Source organism: Pseudophryne corroboree, chromosome 2, assembly GCF_028390025.1.
Source record: "Pseudophryne corroboree isolate aPseCor3 chromosome 2, aPseCor3.hap2, whole genome shotgun sequence".
In the NCBI taxonomy this organism is placed as follows: Eukaryota; Metazoa; Chordata; class Amphibia; order Anura; family Myobatrachidae; genus Pseudophryne; species Pseudophryne corroboree.
In genome coordinates, this window is record NC_086445.1 from 396,100,643 (window position 1) to 396,113,744 (window position 13,102).

Below are 13,102 nucleotides of genomic sequence, written 5' to 3' on the forward strand. Positions count from 1 at the left end.
CTTCCTCCTGATGGGACGTCGATGCCCTGGGCGGCTATGGAGTGCGTTGACTTGGCCTCGGTGGCCGTGCGGGTGTAGATGATGCGGCCGGTGTTGGTGGTGGAGGCATCTGGTGGGTGTGGTACATCCCTGTATATCCTTGGTACAGCTGTGACCGTCCATACCAGGATGGTGGTGGAGGAAGGGAAGGTGGCGTCCGTGTGGCTTGTGATGGCGGAAGTGGAGGTTCACCAGCGTGTTGATGAGCTGGCTCTGGGAGCTTATCATACATCATCTGCAGTGTGGTTGCGATGATCTGTTGGCTGGATGCCGAATGTCGTTGGCTCTCCGACATGTTGTCAACGCTGTGTGCCAGGCATGATGTGTTATCCTTCAGCCGGTAGATGGATGTGGCCAGAATGTGAAGGATGTCCATAGTCTCCCTGTGATCTTCTCTTCTGGTCTTTTGCATTTCGGCCGTGCTGTCGGCATGAGCCTTTTGCATTTCAACCAGACCGTTTGCCATCTTCTCCATTATCTTCTCAATGGCGTCCAGTCTGGTTCCAACGACATTCGTGTAAGTATCCTGGCGGGAAGTCATCTCGGCTGCCAGGGTGTGTACCCTCTGAACTTTTGAGGGATCCTGCCCTTCCTGTACGTCTGCCACCAATTGCATTTGTGCAGCTGAAAAGAAAATTAGAAATTAGTATACACAATCATACATTTGTTTGATATTCGATATTTACTCACACAGGGATGTAGAAACAGCAGGCTGCTGCACTTCCACCTCGTCGTCCGACGAATCCTGTAGGAGATCCGGCCTGAAGAAGGGACCAATCCCCGATGCAAGTCCGCTGCTGGTCCGTGGCACCTCTGTTTGCAAAAGAAAACAAAAAAAATAAGAATTTACTTACCGTTAATTCTATTTCTCGTAGTCCGTAGTGGATGCTGGGGACTCCGTCAGGACCATGGGGAATAGCGGCTCCGCAGGAGACAGGGCACAAAAATAAAGCTTTAGGATTAGGTGGTGTGTACTGGCTCCTCCCCCTATGACCCTCCTCCAAGCCTCAGTTAGGATACTGTGCCCGGACGAGCGTACACAATAAGGAGGATATTGAATCCCGGGTAAGACTCATACCAGCCACACCAATCACACCGTATAACTTGTGATCTGAACCCAGTTAACAGTATGACAAACGTAGGAGCCTCTGAACAGACGGCTCACAACAATAACAACCCGAATTTGTTTGTAACAATAACTATGTACAAGTATTGCAGACAATCCGCACTTGGGATGGGCGCCCAGCATCCACTATGGACTACGAGAAATAGAATTATCGGTAAGTAAATTCTTATTTTCTCTAACGTCCTAAGTGGATGCTGGGGACTCCGTCAGGACCATGGGGATTATACCAAAGCTCCCAAACGGGCGGGAGAGTGCGGATGACTCTGCAGCACCGAATGAGAGAACTCAAGGTCCTCCTCAGCCAGGGTATCAAATTTGTAGAATTTTGCAAACGTGTTTGCCCCTGACCAAGTAGCAGCTCGGCAGAGTTGTAATGCCGAGACCCCCCGGGCAGCAGCCCAGGATGAGCCCACTTTCCTTGTGGAATGGGCCTTGACAGATTTAGGTTGTGGCAAGCCTGCCACAGAATGTGCAAGTTGAATTGTGCTACAAATCCAACGAGCAATCGTCTGCTTAGAAGCAGGAGCACCCATCTTGTTGGGTGCATACAATATAAACAGAGAGTCAGACTTTCTGACTTCCGCCGTTCTTGAAATATATAATTTTCAATGCCCGGACCACGTCCAACAACTTGGAATCCTCCAAATCGTTAGTAGCCGCAGGCACCACAATAGGCTGGTTCAGGTGAAACGCTGACACCACCTTAGGCAGAAAATGAGGACGCGTCCGCAGTTCTGCCCTGTCCGTATGGAAAATCAGATATGGGCTCTTATATGATAAAGCCGCCAATTCTGATACTCTCCTGGCTGAAGCCAGGGCCAGTAGCATGGTTACTTTCCATGTAAGATACTTCAACTCCACCGATTTGAGCGGCTCAAACCAATGGGATTTGAGAAAATCCAAGACTACATTAAGATCCCACGGTGCCACTGGGGGCACAACCGGGGGCTGTATATGTAGTACTCCTTTTACAAAAGTCTGGACTTCAGGAACTGAAGCCAATTCTTTCTGGAAGAAAATCGACAGGGCCGAAATTTGAACCTTAATGGACCCCAATTTGAGGCCCATAGACAATCCTGTTTGCAGGAAATGTAGGAATCGACCCAGTTGAAATTCCTCCGTGGGGGCCTTCCTGGCCTCACACCACGCAACATATTTCCTCCAAATGCGGTGATAATGTTGTGCAGTCACCTCCTTCCTGGCTTTTACCAGTGTAGGAATGACCTCTTCCGGAATGCCTTTTTCCCTTAGAATTCGGCGTTCAACCGCCATGCCGTCAAACGCAGCCGCGGTAAGTCTTGGAATAGACACGGTCCCTGCTGAAGCAGGTCCCGTCTTAGAGGTAGAGGCCACGGATCCTCCGTGAGCATCTCTTGAAGTTCCGGGTACCAAGTTCTTCTTGGCCAATCCGGAGCCACTAGTATCGTTCTTACTCCCTTTTGCCGTATAATTCTCAGTACTTTTGGTATGAGAGGCAGAGGAGGGAACACATACACTGACTGGAACACCCACGGTGTTACCAGAGCGTCCACAGCTATTGCCTGAGGGTCTCTTGACCTGGCGCAATACCTGTCCAGTTTATTGTTGAGGCGGGACGCCATCATATCCACCATTGGTTTTTCCCAACGGTTCACAATCATGTGGAAGACTTCTGGATGAAGTCCCCACTCTCCCGGGTGTAGATCGTGTCTGCTGAGGAAGTCTGCTTCCCAGTTGTCCACTCCCGGAATGAATACTGCTGACAGTGCTATCACATGATCTTCCGCCCAGCGAAGAATCCTTGCAGCTTCTGCCATTGCTGTCCTGCTTCTTGTGCCGCCCTGTCTGTTTACGTGGGCGACTGCCGTGATGTTGTCCGACTGGATCAACACCGGCTGACCCTGAAGCAGGGGTTTTGCCAGACTTAGAGCATTGTAAATCGCTCTTAGCTCCAGTATATTTATGTGAAGAGACCTCTCCAGGCTTGACCATACTCCCTGGAAGTTTCTTCCCTGTGTGACCGCTCCCCAGCCTCTCAGACTGGCATCCGTGGTCACCAGGACCCAGTCCTGTATGCCGAATCTGCGGCCCTCTAACAGATGAGCACTCTGCAACCACCACAGAAGAGACACCCTTGTCCGTGGCGATAAGGTTATCCGCTGATGCATCTGCAGATGTGATCCGGACCATTTGTCCAGCAGATCCCACTGAAAAGTTCGTGCGTGGAATCTGCCGAATGGAATCGCTTCGTAAGAAGCCACCATCTTTCCCAGGACTCTTGTGCATTGATGCACAGACACTTTCCCTGGTTTTAGGAGGTTCCTGACAAGTTCGGATAACTCCCTGGCTTTCTCCTCCGGAAGAAACACCTTTTTCTGAACCGTGTCCAGAATCATTCCCAGGAACAGCAGACGTGTCGTCGGGGTCAACTGAGATTTTGGAAAATTCAGAATCCACCCGTGTTGTTGCAGCACTAGTCGGGTTAGTGCTACTCCGTCCTCCAGCTGTTCTCTGGACCTTGCCCTTATCAGGAGATCGTCCAAGTAAGGGATAATTAATACGCCTCTTCTTCGCAGAAGAATCATAATTTCGGCCATTACCTTGGTAAAGACCCGAGGTGCCGTGGACAATCCAAACGGCAGCGTCTGAAACTGATAATGACAGTTTTGCACCACGAACCTGAGGTACCCTTGATGTGAAGGGCAAATTGGGACATGCAGGTAAGCATCCTTTATGTCCAGGGACACCATAAAGTCCCCTTCTTCCAGATTCGCTATCACTGCTCTGAGTGACTCCATCTTGAACTTGAATTTTTGTATGTACAGGTTCAAAGATTTCAGATTTAGAATAGGTCTTACCGAGCCGTCCGGCTTCGGTACCACAAATAGCGTGGAGTAATACCCCTTTCCCTGTTGTAGGAGGGGTACCTTGACTATCACCTGCTGAGAAAACAGCTTGTGAATGGCTTCCAATACCGTCGCCCTGTCTGAGGGAGACGTTGGCAAAGCAGACTTTAGGAACCTGCGAGGGGGAGACTTCTCGAATTCCAACCTGTAACCCTGAGATACTACCTGCAGGATCCAGGGGTCCACCTGTGAGCAAGCCCACTGTGCGCTGAAATTCTTGAGTCGACCCCCCACCGCTCCTGAGTCCGCTTGTAAGGCCCCAGCGTCATGCTGAGGGCTTTGCAGAACCCCGAGAGGGCTTCTGTTCCTGGGCAGGGGCTGCTTGCTGCCCTCTCTTACCCCTTCCTCTGCCCCGAGGCCGATATGACTGTCCTTTTGTCCGCTTGTTCTTATAGGACCGAAAGGACTGCGGCTGAAAAGACGGTGTCTTTTTCTGTTGGGAGGGGGTCTGAGGTAAAAAGGTGGATTTTCCGGCAGTTGCCGTGGCCACCAGGTCCGATAAACCGACGCCAAATAATTCCTCCCCTTTATACGGCAATACTTCCATATGTCGTTTGGAATCCGCATCACCTGACCACTGTCGCGTCCATAAACTCCTTCTGGCAGATATGGACATCGCATTTACTCTCGATGCCAGAGTGCAAATATCTCTCTGAGCATCTCGCATATAAAGGAAAACATCCTTTAATTGCTCTATAGTCAATAAAATACTGTCCCTATCTAGGGTATCAATATTTTCAGTCAGGGAATCCAACCAGACGACCCCAGCACTGCACATCCAGGCTGAGGCGATGGCTGGTCGCAGTATAACACCAGTATGTGTGTATATACTTTTTAGGGTAGTTTCCAGTCTCCTATCAGCTGGATCCCTGAGGGCGGCCGTATCAGGAGACGGTAACGCCACTTGTTTTGATAAGCGTGTGAGCGCCTTATCCACCCTAGGGGGTGTTTCCCAGCGCGCCCTAACCTCTCGCGGGAAAGGGTATAATGCTAATAACTTTTTTGAAATTAGCACTTTTCTATCTGGGTAAACCCACGCTTCATCACATACATCATTTAATTCCTCTGATTCAGGAAAAACTACAGGTAGTTTTTTCACCCCCCACATAATACCCCTTTTTGTGGTACTTGCAGTATCAGAGATATGCAAAGCCTCCTTCATTGCCGTGATCATATAACGTGTGGCCCTACTTGAAAATACGTTTGTTTCATCACCGTCGACACTAGATTCAGTGTCTGTGTCAGGGTCTGTGTCGACCGACTGAGGTAAAGGGCGCTTTACAGCCCCTGACGGTGTCTGAGACGCCTGGGCAGGTACTAACTGGTTTGCCGGCCGTCTCATGTCGTCAACTGATTTTTGTAATGTGCTGACATTATCACGTAATTCCATAAACAAAGCCATCCATTCCGGTGTCGACTCCCTGGGGGGTGACATCACCATTATCGGCAATTGCTCTGCCTCCACACCAACATCGTCCTCATACATGTCGACACACACGTACCGACACACAGCAGACACACAGGGAATGCTCTTATCGAAGACAGGACCCCACTAGCCCTTTGGGGAGACAGAGGGAGAGTTTGCCAGCACACACCCAAGCGCTATAATATATGGGAACAACCTTATATAAGTGTTGTTCCTTATAGCAGCTTAAATATATCAAAATATCGCCAAAAAATGCCCCCCCTCTCTGTTTTACCCTGTTTCTGTAGTGCAGTGCAGGGGAGAGTCCTGGGAGCCTTCCTCACAGCGGAGCCGAGCAGGAAAATGGCGCTGTGTGCTGAGGAGAATAAGCCCCGCCCCCTATTTCGGCGGGCTTTTCTCCCGGAGTTTTAGATATCTGGCATGGGTTAAATACATACATATAGCCTCAATGGCTATATGTGATGTATTCTTTTGCCATAAAGGTATTAAATATTGCTGCCCAGGGCGCCCCCAGCAGCGCCCTGCACCCTCCGTGACCGCTTGGTGTGAAGTGTGTGACAACAATGGCGCACAGCTGCAGTGCTGTGCGCTACCTTCATGAAGACTGAAGAGCCTTCTGCCGCCTGTTTCCGGACCTTCAATCTTCAGCATCTGTAAGGGGGGTCGGCGGCGCGGCTCCGGGACGAACCCCAGGGTGAGACCTGTGTTCCGACTCCCTCTGGAGCTAATGGTGTCCAGTAGCCTAAGAATCCAATCCATCCTGCACGCAAGTGAGTTGAAATTCTCTCCCCTAAGTCCCTCGATGCAGTGAGCCTGTTGCCAGCAGGACTCACTGAAAATAAAAAACCTAAAAACTTTTTCTAAGCAGCTCTTTAGGAGAGCCACCTAGATTGCACCCTGCTCGGACGGGCACAAAAACCTAACTGAGGCTTGGAGGAGGGTCATAGGGGGAGGAGCCAGTACACACCACCTAATCCTAAAGCTTTATTTTTGTGCCCTGTCTCCTGCGGAGCCGCTATTCCCCATGGTCCTGACGGAGTCCCCAGCATCCACTTAGGACGTTAGAGAAATTAAAGTTAATAAACTATACAAAAATCTTCTTCTTGGTCTGTCTGCGGCAATCGATGTACCGCTTCATGCAGTTTCTGGTGCTCCGTCGGTTCCAGATACTGCAGTGACTTGTCTCGCGATAGCATCCCAGATGTTTCGCTTGGTCTTAGCTGCTGTGGTCTGTGCCCTTGGTCCATACAGAACGTCGTATGACCTGTCGACGCCATCCACTAGGGCACAGTTTTCCGCCTCAGTGTATCTGGGTCCACGCGGCTACTTCGGTCCTGCGTCTTCACCAGAGGCTTCCTCCTCCGACTGCTCCTCTGGCTGGCTTCTTGCCTTTAGGGATTAAAAAAACCAAACATGCATTTAATAAGATCGGTATGTACCTGTGAGTGTCAGTATCCCTGGCAGTGCGCATAGATACCTGTAGGTGTGCATGGCAGTGCGCAAACTAGGGTGTGTCCAGTTGGATGCTATTGTGTCTGCAGGTGTTGTCAGTATTTACCTTTCTAGGCTTTTTCTTTTTCTTTGACTTCTCCATTTGGTCCCTTGACGACCGCGGCTGGTCACTGCATGCCTGGTCGGTCGTATCCTCCTCCTGGGTCGGCTCCCACTCCTCATTGCTATGCAGGGAAATTTCTTCTGAGGGGTGGGGGGATCGGGGCCGCTTGTCCCTGGACATTTCTGTTGTAAAAAGAAAAAATATATATTTTTACAAATTTAACACACATTACAAAATTACATGCAACCACATGTCATGCTGCTGGGACCCCAGTGCTCAAGCAGGACCAAACAAGAAAAATAAAATGAAAATTTAAAAAAAACCACAGCCAAACAAGCCAAAACCCCAGTACAAGCATCCCTGCACATGCTGGAGGTCAACCAGTGCTAAAGTAGGAGCAAAAAACATGTTTTGGAAACAATCTACACCACTGTCGGCCACATGGCAGATACAAACACGGTCAAAGTCAGCCCAAACAAGCCAAAAAGTACCTCCAGCATGTGCAGGCATGCACTAGTGCTAAAATATGAGCAAAAAAACATGTTTTGGGAACAAACGACATCACATGTCGGATACCGACACACTCTAAAATCACCCCAAACAAGCCAAAAAGCATTCCTGCACATGCTGGAGGTACACCAATGCAAAAGCATGACCCAAAAACCACTTTATGAAAAAAAATAAAAAACTTGAAAAACTACCAACAAACAACTCCCAAAAAAACATGCAGCAATACAAGCAGGAGCTATATACACATACCTGCACACATATACATACCCCAAACACCCCAAAGCAACGCCACATGTACACCTCATGGCACCCCCCCACTACACAAACACATACATGCAACGCCAAACCACATGTGGTACTTACCTACAAATGTAGAAATCGCTCCTAAAACGACTCTCCTCCGGGGTAACAGGTCTCCTGTCCGTCCTGGATTAAAGCCTGCTGGGTGTCCAAACGAAAACCACAGCAAACAACACCAATTTGCTAGCTCTGCAGCACCTCCACACACCTCTCTACAGGTTCACAAAATGGCTGCTGAGCACGCAGCAAACAAGCCCTATAAAGGGATCAAAACGGCGGGAAGTCGAATCCAGGACGCCCACTACTCGACGATTGGTCCATTATTCGACAAGGGGAGTGTCGAATGTGTTTTGTATTGCATATGTCGAATTCATGGTCTCGGGCGGAGGGTTTCGGCTGTTGAGCACAGTCCAATCCTAAAACGGACGAAAAAAAGACGCAATTCGGCCAGAATTGCATATACCCCTATGTATCACATTACTACAGGCACTCGCCATGAAATTCTGATGCACAACAGAAACTGGCAAGCAATGTGAATTGTCACAGTGTAAAAAAATGTTTTATTCACCTGTTTGTGGATTAAAGTCAGCAGAAGACTTGCTCCCTGGAGGAGACAACTTCAGCAAATGAAGCCATGTTTTATAAAGAGTTGTATGTATGTAAAGTAGTCTACTACTACATCTACATAAACAAAACAGTGCTCCCAGAAGGAATACACCTGAATATACATTAGTCAATCCTGTTTCAAAGTAAACATAATAAGACGTATAACAGTCTCCGTACTACTGTACTAATAAAGGATGCTCCCTGAAGGATTAACACTTCATATATTGAGTTAATACCTAGAACACTGTGTCTAGTGATCAGAAGGTGTATATTCTACAGACTTATTTTTGCATGATTAGCAATAAAAATGTAATTCCTGCTATACTTGCATCTTTATGTTTATTACACACAAAGAGTTAATATATACATAGGTGTAGTACTGGGACTAACCCATTGGAATATTGTATATACTCTAACGGTATGGACTCTTTTGCATCCACCGGATAAAATTCCAGCACAAGTCACTTACAGACCCGGATACATCCCTGTTTGCCAATTTGGATCTTCATGTAAGTGATTCCTAGGGGGACCTTTTTCCGGAAGCAAGTCTGGTAACAACATATTTCACCAATTGAACTTGTGAGCTTAAGTGGAATAGAGTCCTAATCAGAAATTTTGGACATTTCACCTTAGAGGACATAACCAGTGGTACCTTACAATTTTAATCTTTTATTTACTATTTTGAGCAATTGCTACATACATTTTAATAATTAACATCTGTCAAGATTGTTTAAATAAAATAGTGGTTATATATTATATATCTTTATTTGTATCATGTATATCATTATTTGAATTACAGCCGGCGCCAGTATACACACTTTTTTGCAGTACTGGGACTAACCCATTGGAATATTGTAGCTTTATCCCCTAGAACAGTGGTTCTCAAACTTTCTCAGTTCATGGCACCCCTAGGCCAAAGGGTAGATTCAATTAGCACTGAGGTTCCATTGGAACTTCTCACGCTAATGTAGTACTAGCAAAAATAAGCAAGGTTCTCTTACAAAAATAACTTCTTATGCATGCATCGCTTAATAGAATCTTCCCATAAAAATTTCCTACTGAGACTCTCATTAATACAGTAACAGAAAAAATATAATTGTATGCCCACATTACAGCCTTAGCCTACATGCCCCCACAGAAATACCCAACTTGGGCTCACTAAGGTAAGTGGCTGCTGCAGCCTGTGCCGTTATGCCAAACTCAGACGCCAGACAGCCTTGCTTACTGCTGATGGTGGTGGTCTTTTTATGCAGGTGCACTGTGCGCCTAGCCCCGACATAGAAGAGGAGGATATTAGAGCAGGAGCCGGAGGATACTACACACCTGGTTAGGCGGCGGCACTGGAACTATGCTTAATGACAGCTGTTCAGGAGTCGGACAGTGTGATCCCCTGCAGTACCCCAGGGCCCGCATAGCGGTGCCACAGCTACCATCTTACATGCTGGCTACAGTCTATACTCACATGACTGGGGGAAACTTGCTCACTAGGCGCCTCGTCCCTTTGGCCGCCAGCATCGGGAGGAGAATGTAGGGTGCCGAGCCAGAGCTTGCAGCCCTCTCTGTGTGAATGGTCGCATACTGTAGCGATGGCTAATGCAGTGTGCAGACAGCACAATAACTTGTCGTGAAATTATTTCATTTGGGACCGGACAATACCATAAGGCTGCGGCACCCCTTAAGTGAGCAGCAGCACACAGTTTGAGAACCACTGCCCTAGAAGACGAATACTTTCTAATTGTAAAGCGCATTTATCTTATATGATGCGCTATATAAGAAACTATTAATAAATAAACCTCTGCTATCAGTAACACCCTAGGACATTGGTTCACAAACTTTACTGAATCACGGCACCCTAGAGTATTTGAATTATATTCATGTCACCCCTAGGCCAAACGTTTCTTATTGAGAAATTTAGAAAGAAATATTAAATTAAGTAAATTGTGTTTATATGTTATCCTTAGGGTCAGTTATGTGGTGAGGGACAGTATCTGCTTCTGTTTGTCCACATATATTATGATTGACAGACACCAATACTGGTTTTGCCTATTATATTGACCATAAACAATTTGAATTGGTCCTGGACCACCAACCCAGGGCACCCCTGCAAGTGTCCCGAGGCACCCCAGGGTGCCACAACACACAGTTTGAGTACCACTGTCCTAGAACACCGAATCCAACAAATGAGCGTTTCCTATATAGTCATATCCTGTATTCCTCAGGTCCAACACAACACAATGCTGCAATACATGTAGCCATGTAAATAATGAAAACTGAACTGGATACTACAAGTGTCATGGCTACAAGCTGCATAAATGTTACTTATATTATTAATCTAACACAGTGGTTCTCAAACTCGGTCCTCAGGACCCCACACAGTGCATGTTTTGCAGGTAACCCAGCAGGTGCACAGATGTATTCATTATTCACTGACACATTTTAAAAGGTTCACAGGTGGAGCAAATGATTTCACTTGTGATTCTGTGAGGAGACCTGCAAAACATGCACCGTGTGGGGTCCTGAGGACCGAGTTTGAGAACCTGTGATCTAACAGATTGTCACCATTAAAAAAAAAAAAAAAATACAGTTGGATAAATAATGGAACACAAACCATTTAATTAACATTGAAAGGGCAAAAAAAAATACCTCTAGACCACATATTCCACTTATAATGCACTAGAAATAATGTACCTATTTGTTACCATGTCAACAATTCAAAAGACAATTCCATTAGTAGCATTTCTGCAAAGTGAAATCACCTTAGAAATGCAAAATAAATTAGAAATGGCGATTTGCAGACATTGTGACGAGGTCATGTGATATATCTACAAAGAGCGACCTGGGAGAAGTGATGAAAAAGTGGGAAAATTAATCCAAACACACACAAAAAAAAGTGGCAATGAGATGTCAGGACCACATATTAGGCTGTAGGTGGCCATAAGCAAATCATTGGAGGTTTTTAAGGGGTGTCAAATTGATAGCCAGCAAGTGTTTTTAACAAAAGTCTATACCAGTGGTTCCCAAACTGTGTGCCGTGGCACCCTGGGTGAGTATGTGTCACTGTGTTAGAGCCCTAGAATGTATTTATTCAGGCTCTAGTTTTAAATTACTTATATGTATTACATTGTACATTCCTTTTACTAAGAACATTGCTTTTTTTTCTGCATAACTCATTGTCTTTTCATTAAAGTGGTAATTGGTGCTGCCACTGGATATAACACTGAGCCGAACAACTGAATGATGCAAAGAAATTTGTGGAGAGAACAGAAGACAGGAAGTTAAAGTGAATAAATCAGATTAAAAAAATGTAATGACTTACTGAAGAGCAAGCACATGTATGAAATAAAGTTATTAAGATAGACATTATACCTCTGTATAGGGAACTCCACTACAAAAGGGAGAATGGAGGATGTTCTGATAAGAGCACAGCGGACACCAGTAAACAGGAGTAACCTGTACCTCACCATATTTCTGTGTATTGCTTTACTAATGGCTGTTATTGGATCAGCCCTATGCTTACACAGGAGAATAAGCCAGGAGACCCTCAGTGACCCTCTGCTGCTCCTGCTGCTGCTAGGACTATGGCAGGAGGACAAAGCCACACAAGGCAGGGCAGCTGCATCTCACCCCGCATTAACCCCTCACCACCCGTGTGACAGCCAGCAGCGGGCGGGTAGGAAGCAGCTATAGGGCACTGCAAGGTGCACAGCCTGGGACCACACCGCAGCGCCACGGCGATCCTCACTGCGCTGCATGGCCGCCAGGCTCCCCCTCTCCATCCTCTGTCACACCACATCACGCCGTGCACCGGCCGCAGCTCCCTGCCCGATCACAGCGCCACAATCCCGGCGGCATACTTGCCTGATCTGCGCTCGGGATTCCGCTCTCTACGCCATGGATCCCGTGCTGTGCCCGGCCGCTGTTGCTGTCTCTCCTCAGCCCGGGTCTCCTCCGAGTCCTCCCCACTCACTGCCGCCCCCAGCTACACCTACACCGACAGAGAGAGGGAGCAGCTCCCGTGCTCCGCCCGCCCGCCGCGGCAGCGCTCCAATCACAGGCAACAAGGGGAGGGGCCCTAACTGTCATCTGTGGAGCCGGCGCAAAGGGCTGTCACCTAGGTCACGCCCTCCAGCCAGCCCAGTGCCTTGAGCGCAGAGTGGGAAGGGTGGGGTTGACAGCCAGAGGAGGGAGAAATGCGAATGTGGTACTCTGCTGCGCGGGCTGTGTGACTGTGACTCCTGAGAGGACAGGCAGGCCCGGCAGGTGGCTGTGGCAGTGTCGGACTGGGGCTTGAAGGGCCCACCGGGGGAATGCAGTGGTAGAAGGGGCCTATATTTAGTGGTGTATGCCACTCTCCACAGGGGGTGTTAGGCAGCCGTCACTGAGGTTTGGCTAACCAGATTAGAGAGTCTTAAATATACATATAGTAAACATTGCTAATGCATGCATAGTAATGTGCCAGATTAGTCACAGCAATGCACTGTAGAATATACAGTATCTGTGCAGTATATGATGTAATGTATGCATAATGTATCAATCAAGTGCACAGTCTGGAACCTGGTCCCTAGAGGCTGCGGGACCCACCAAGGGCTCCCCTTGTACAGTTGTGGGACAGTCCAACCTTGGCTATGTGACGCCTGAGAGGACAGGGAGAGAGC

At 47.7% G+C, this 13,102-nt stretch overlaps 1 protein-coding gene across 4 annotated transcripts in view; it reads right to left on the reverse strand.

Moving 5' to 3' along the window:
* Positions 1 to 12,560, reverse strand: part of MGAT4A (alpha-1,3-mannosyl-glycoprotein 4-beta-N-acetylglucosaminyltransferase A) — a 218,703-nt gene extending 206,143 nt beyond the window's left edge. Inside the window, exon 1 of one of the 4 annotated variants that reach the window (XM_063953344.1) lies at positions 12,306 to 12,541. The gene's annotated coding sequence lies outside the window, so the exon portion shown is untranslated. Of the gene's footprint in view, positions 1 to 12,305 lie in introns of all 4 variants that reach the window. The other 3 variants (XM_063953345.1, XM_063953343.1, XM_063953342.1) reach the window with 3 other exon arrangements.
* Between the last annotated feature and the right edge of the window lie 542 nt (positions 12,561 to 13,102).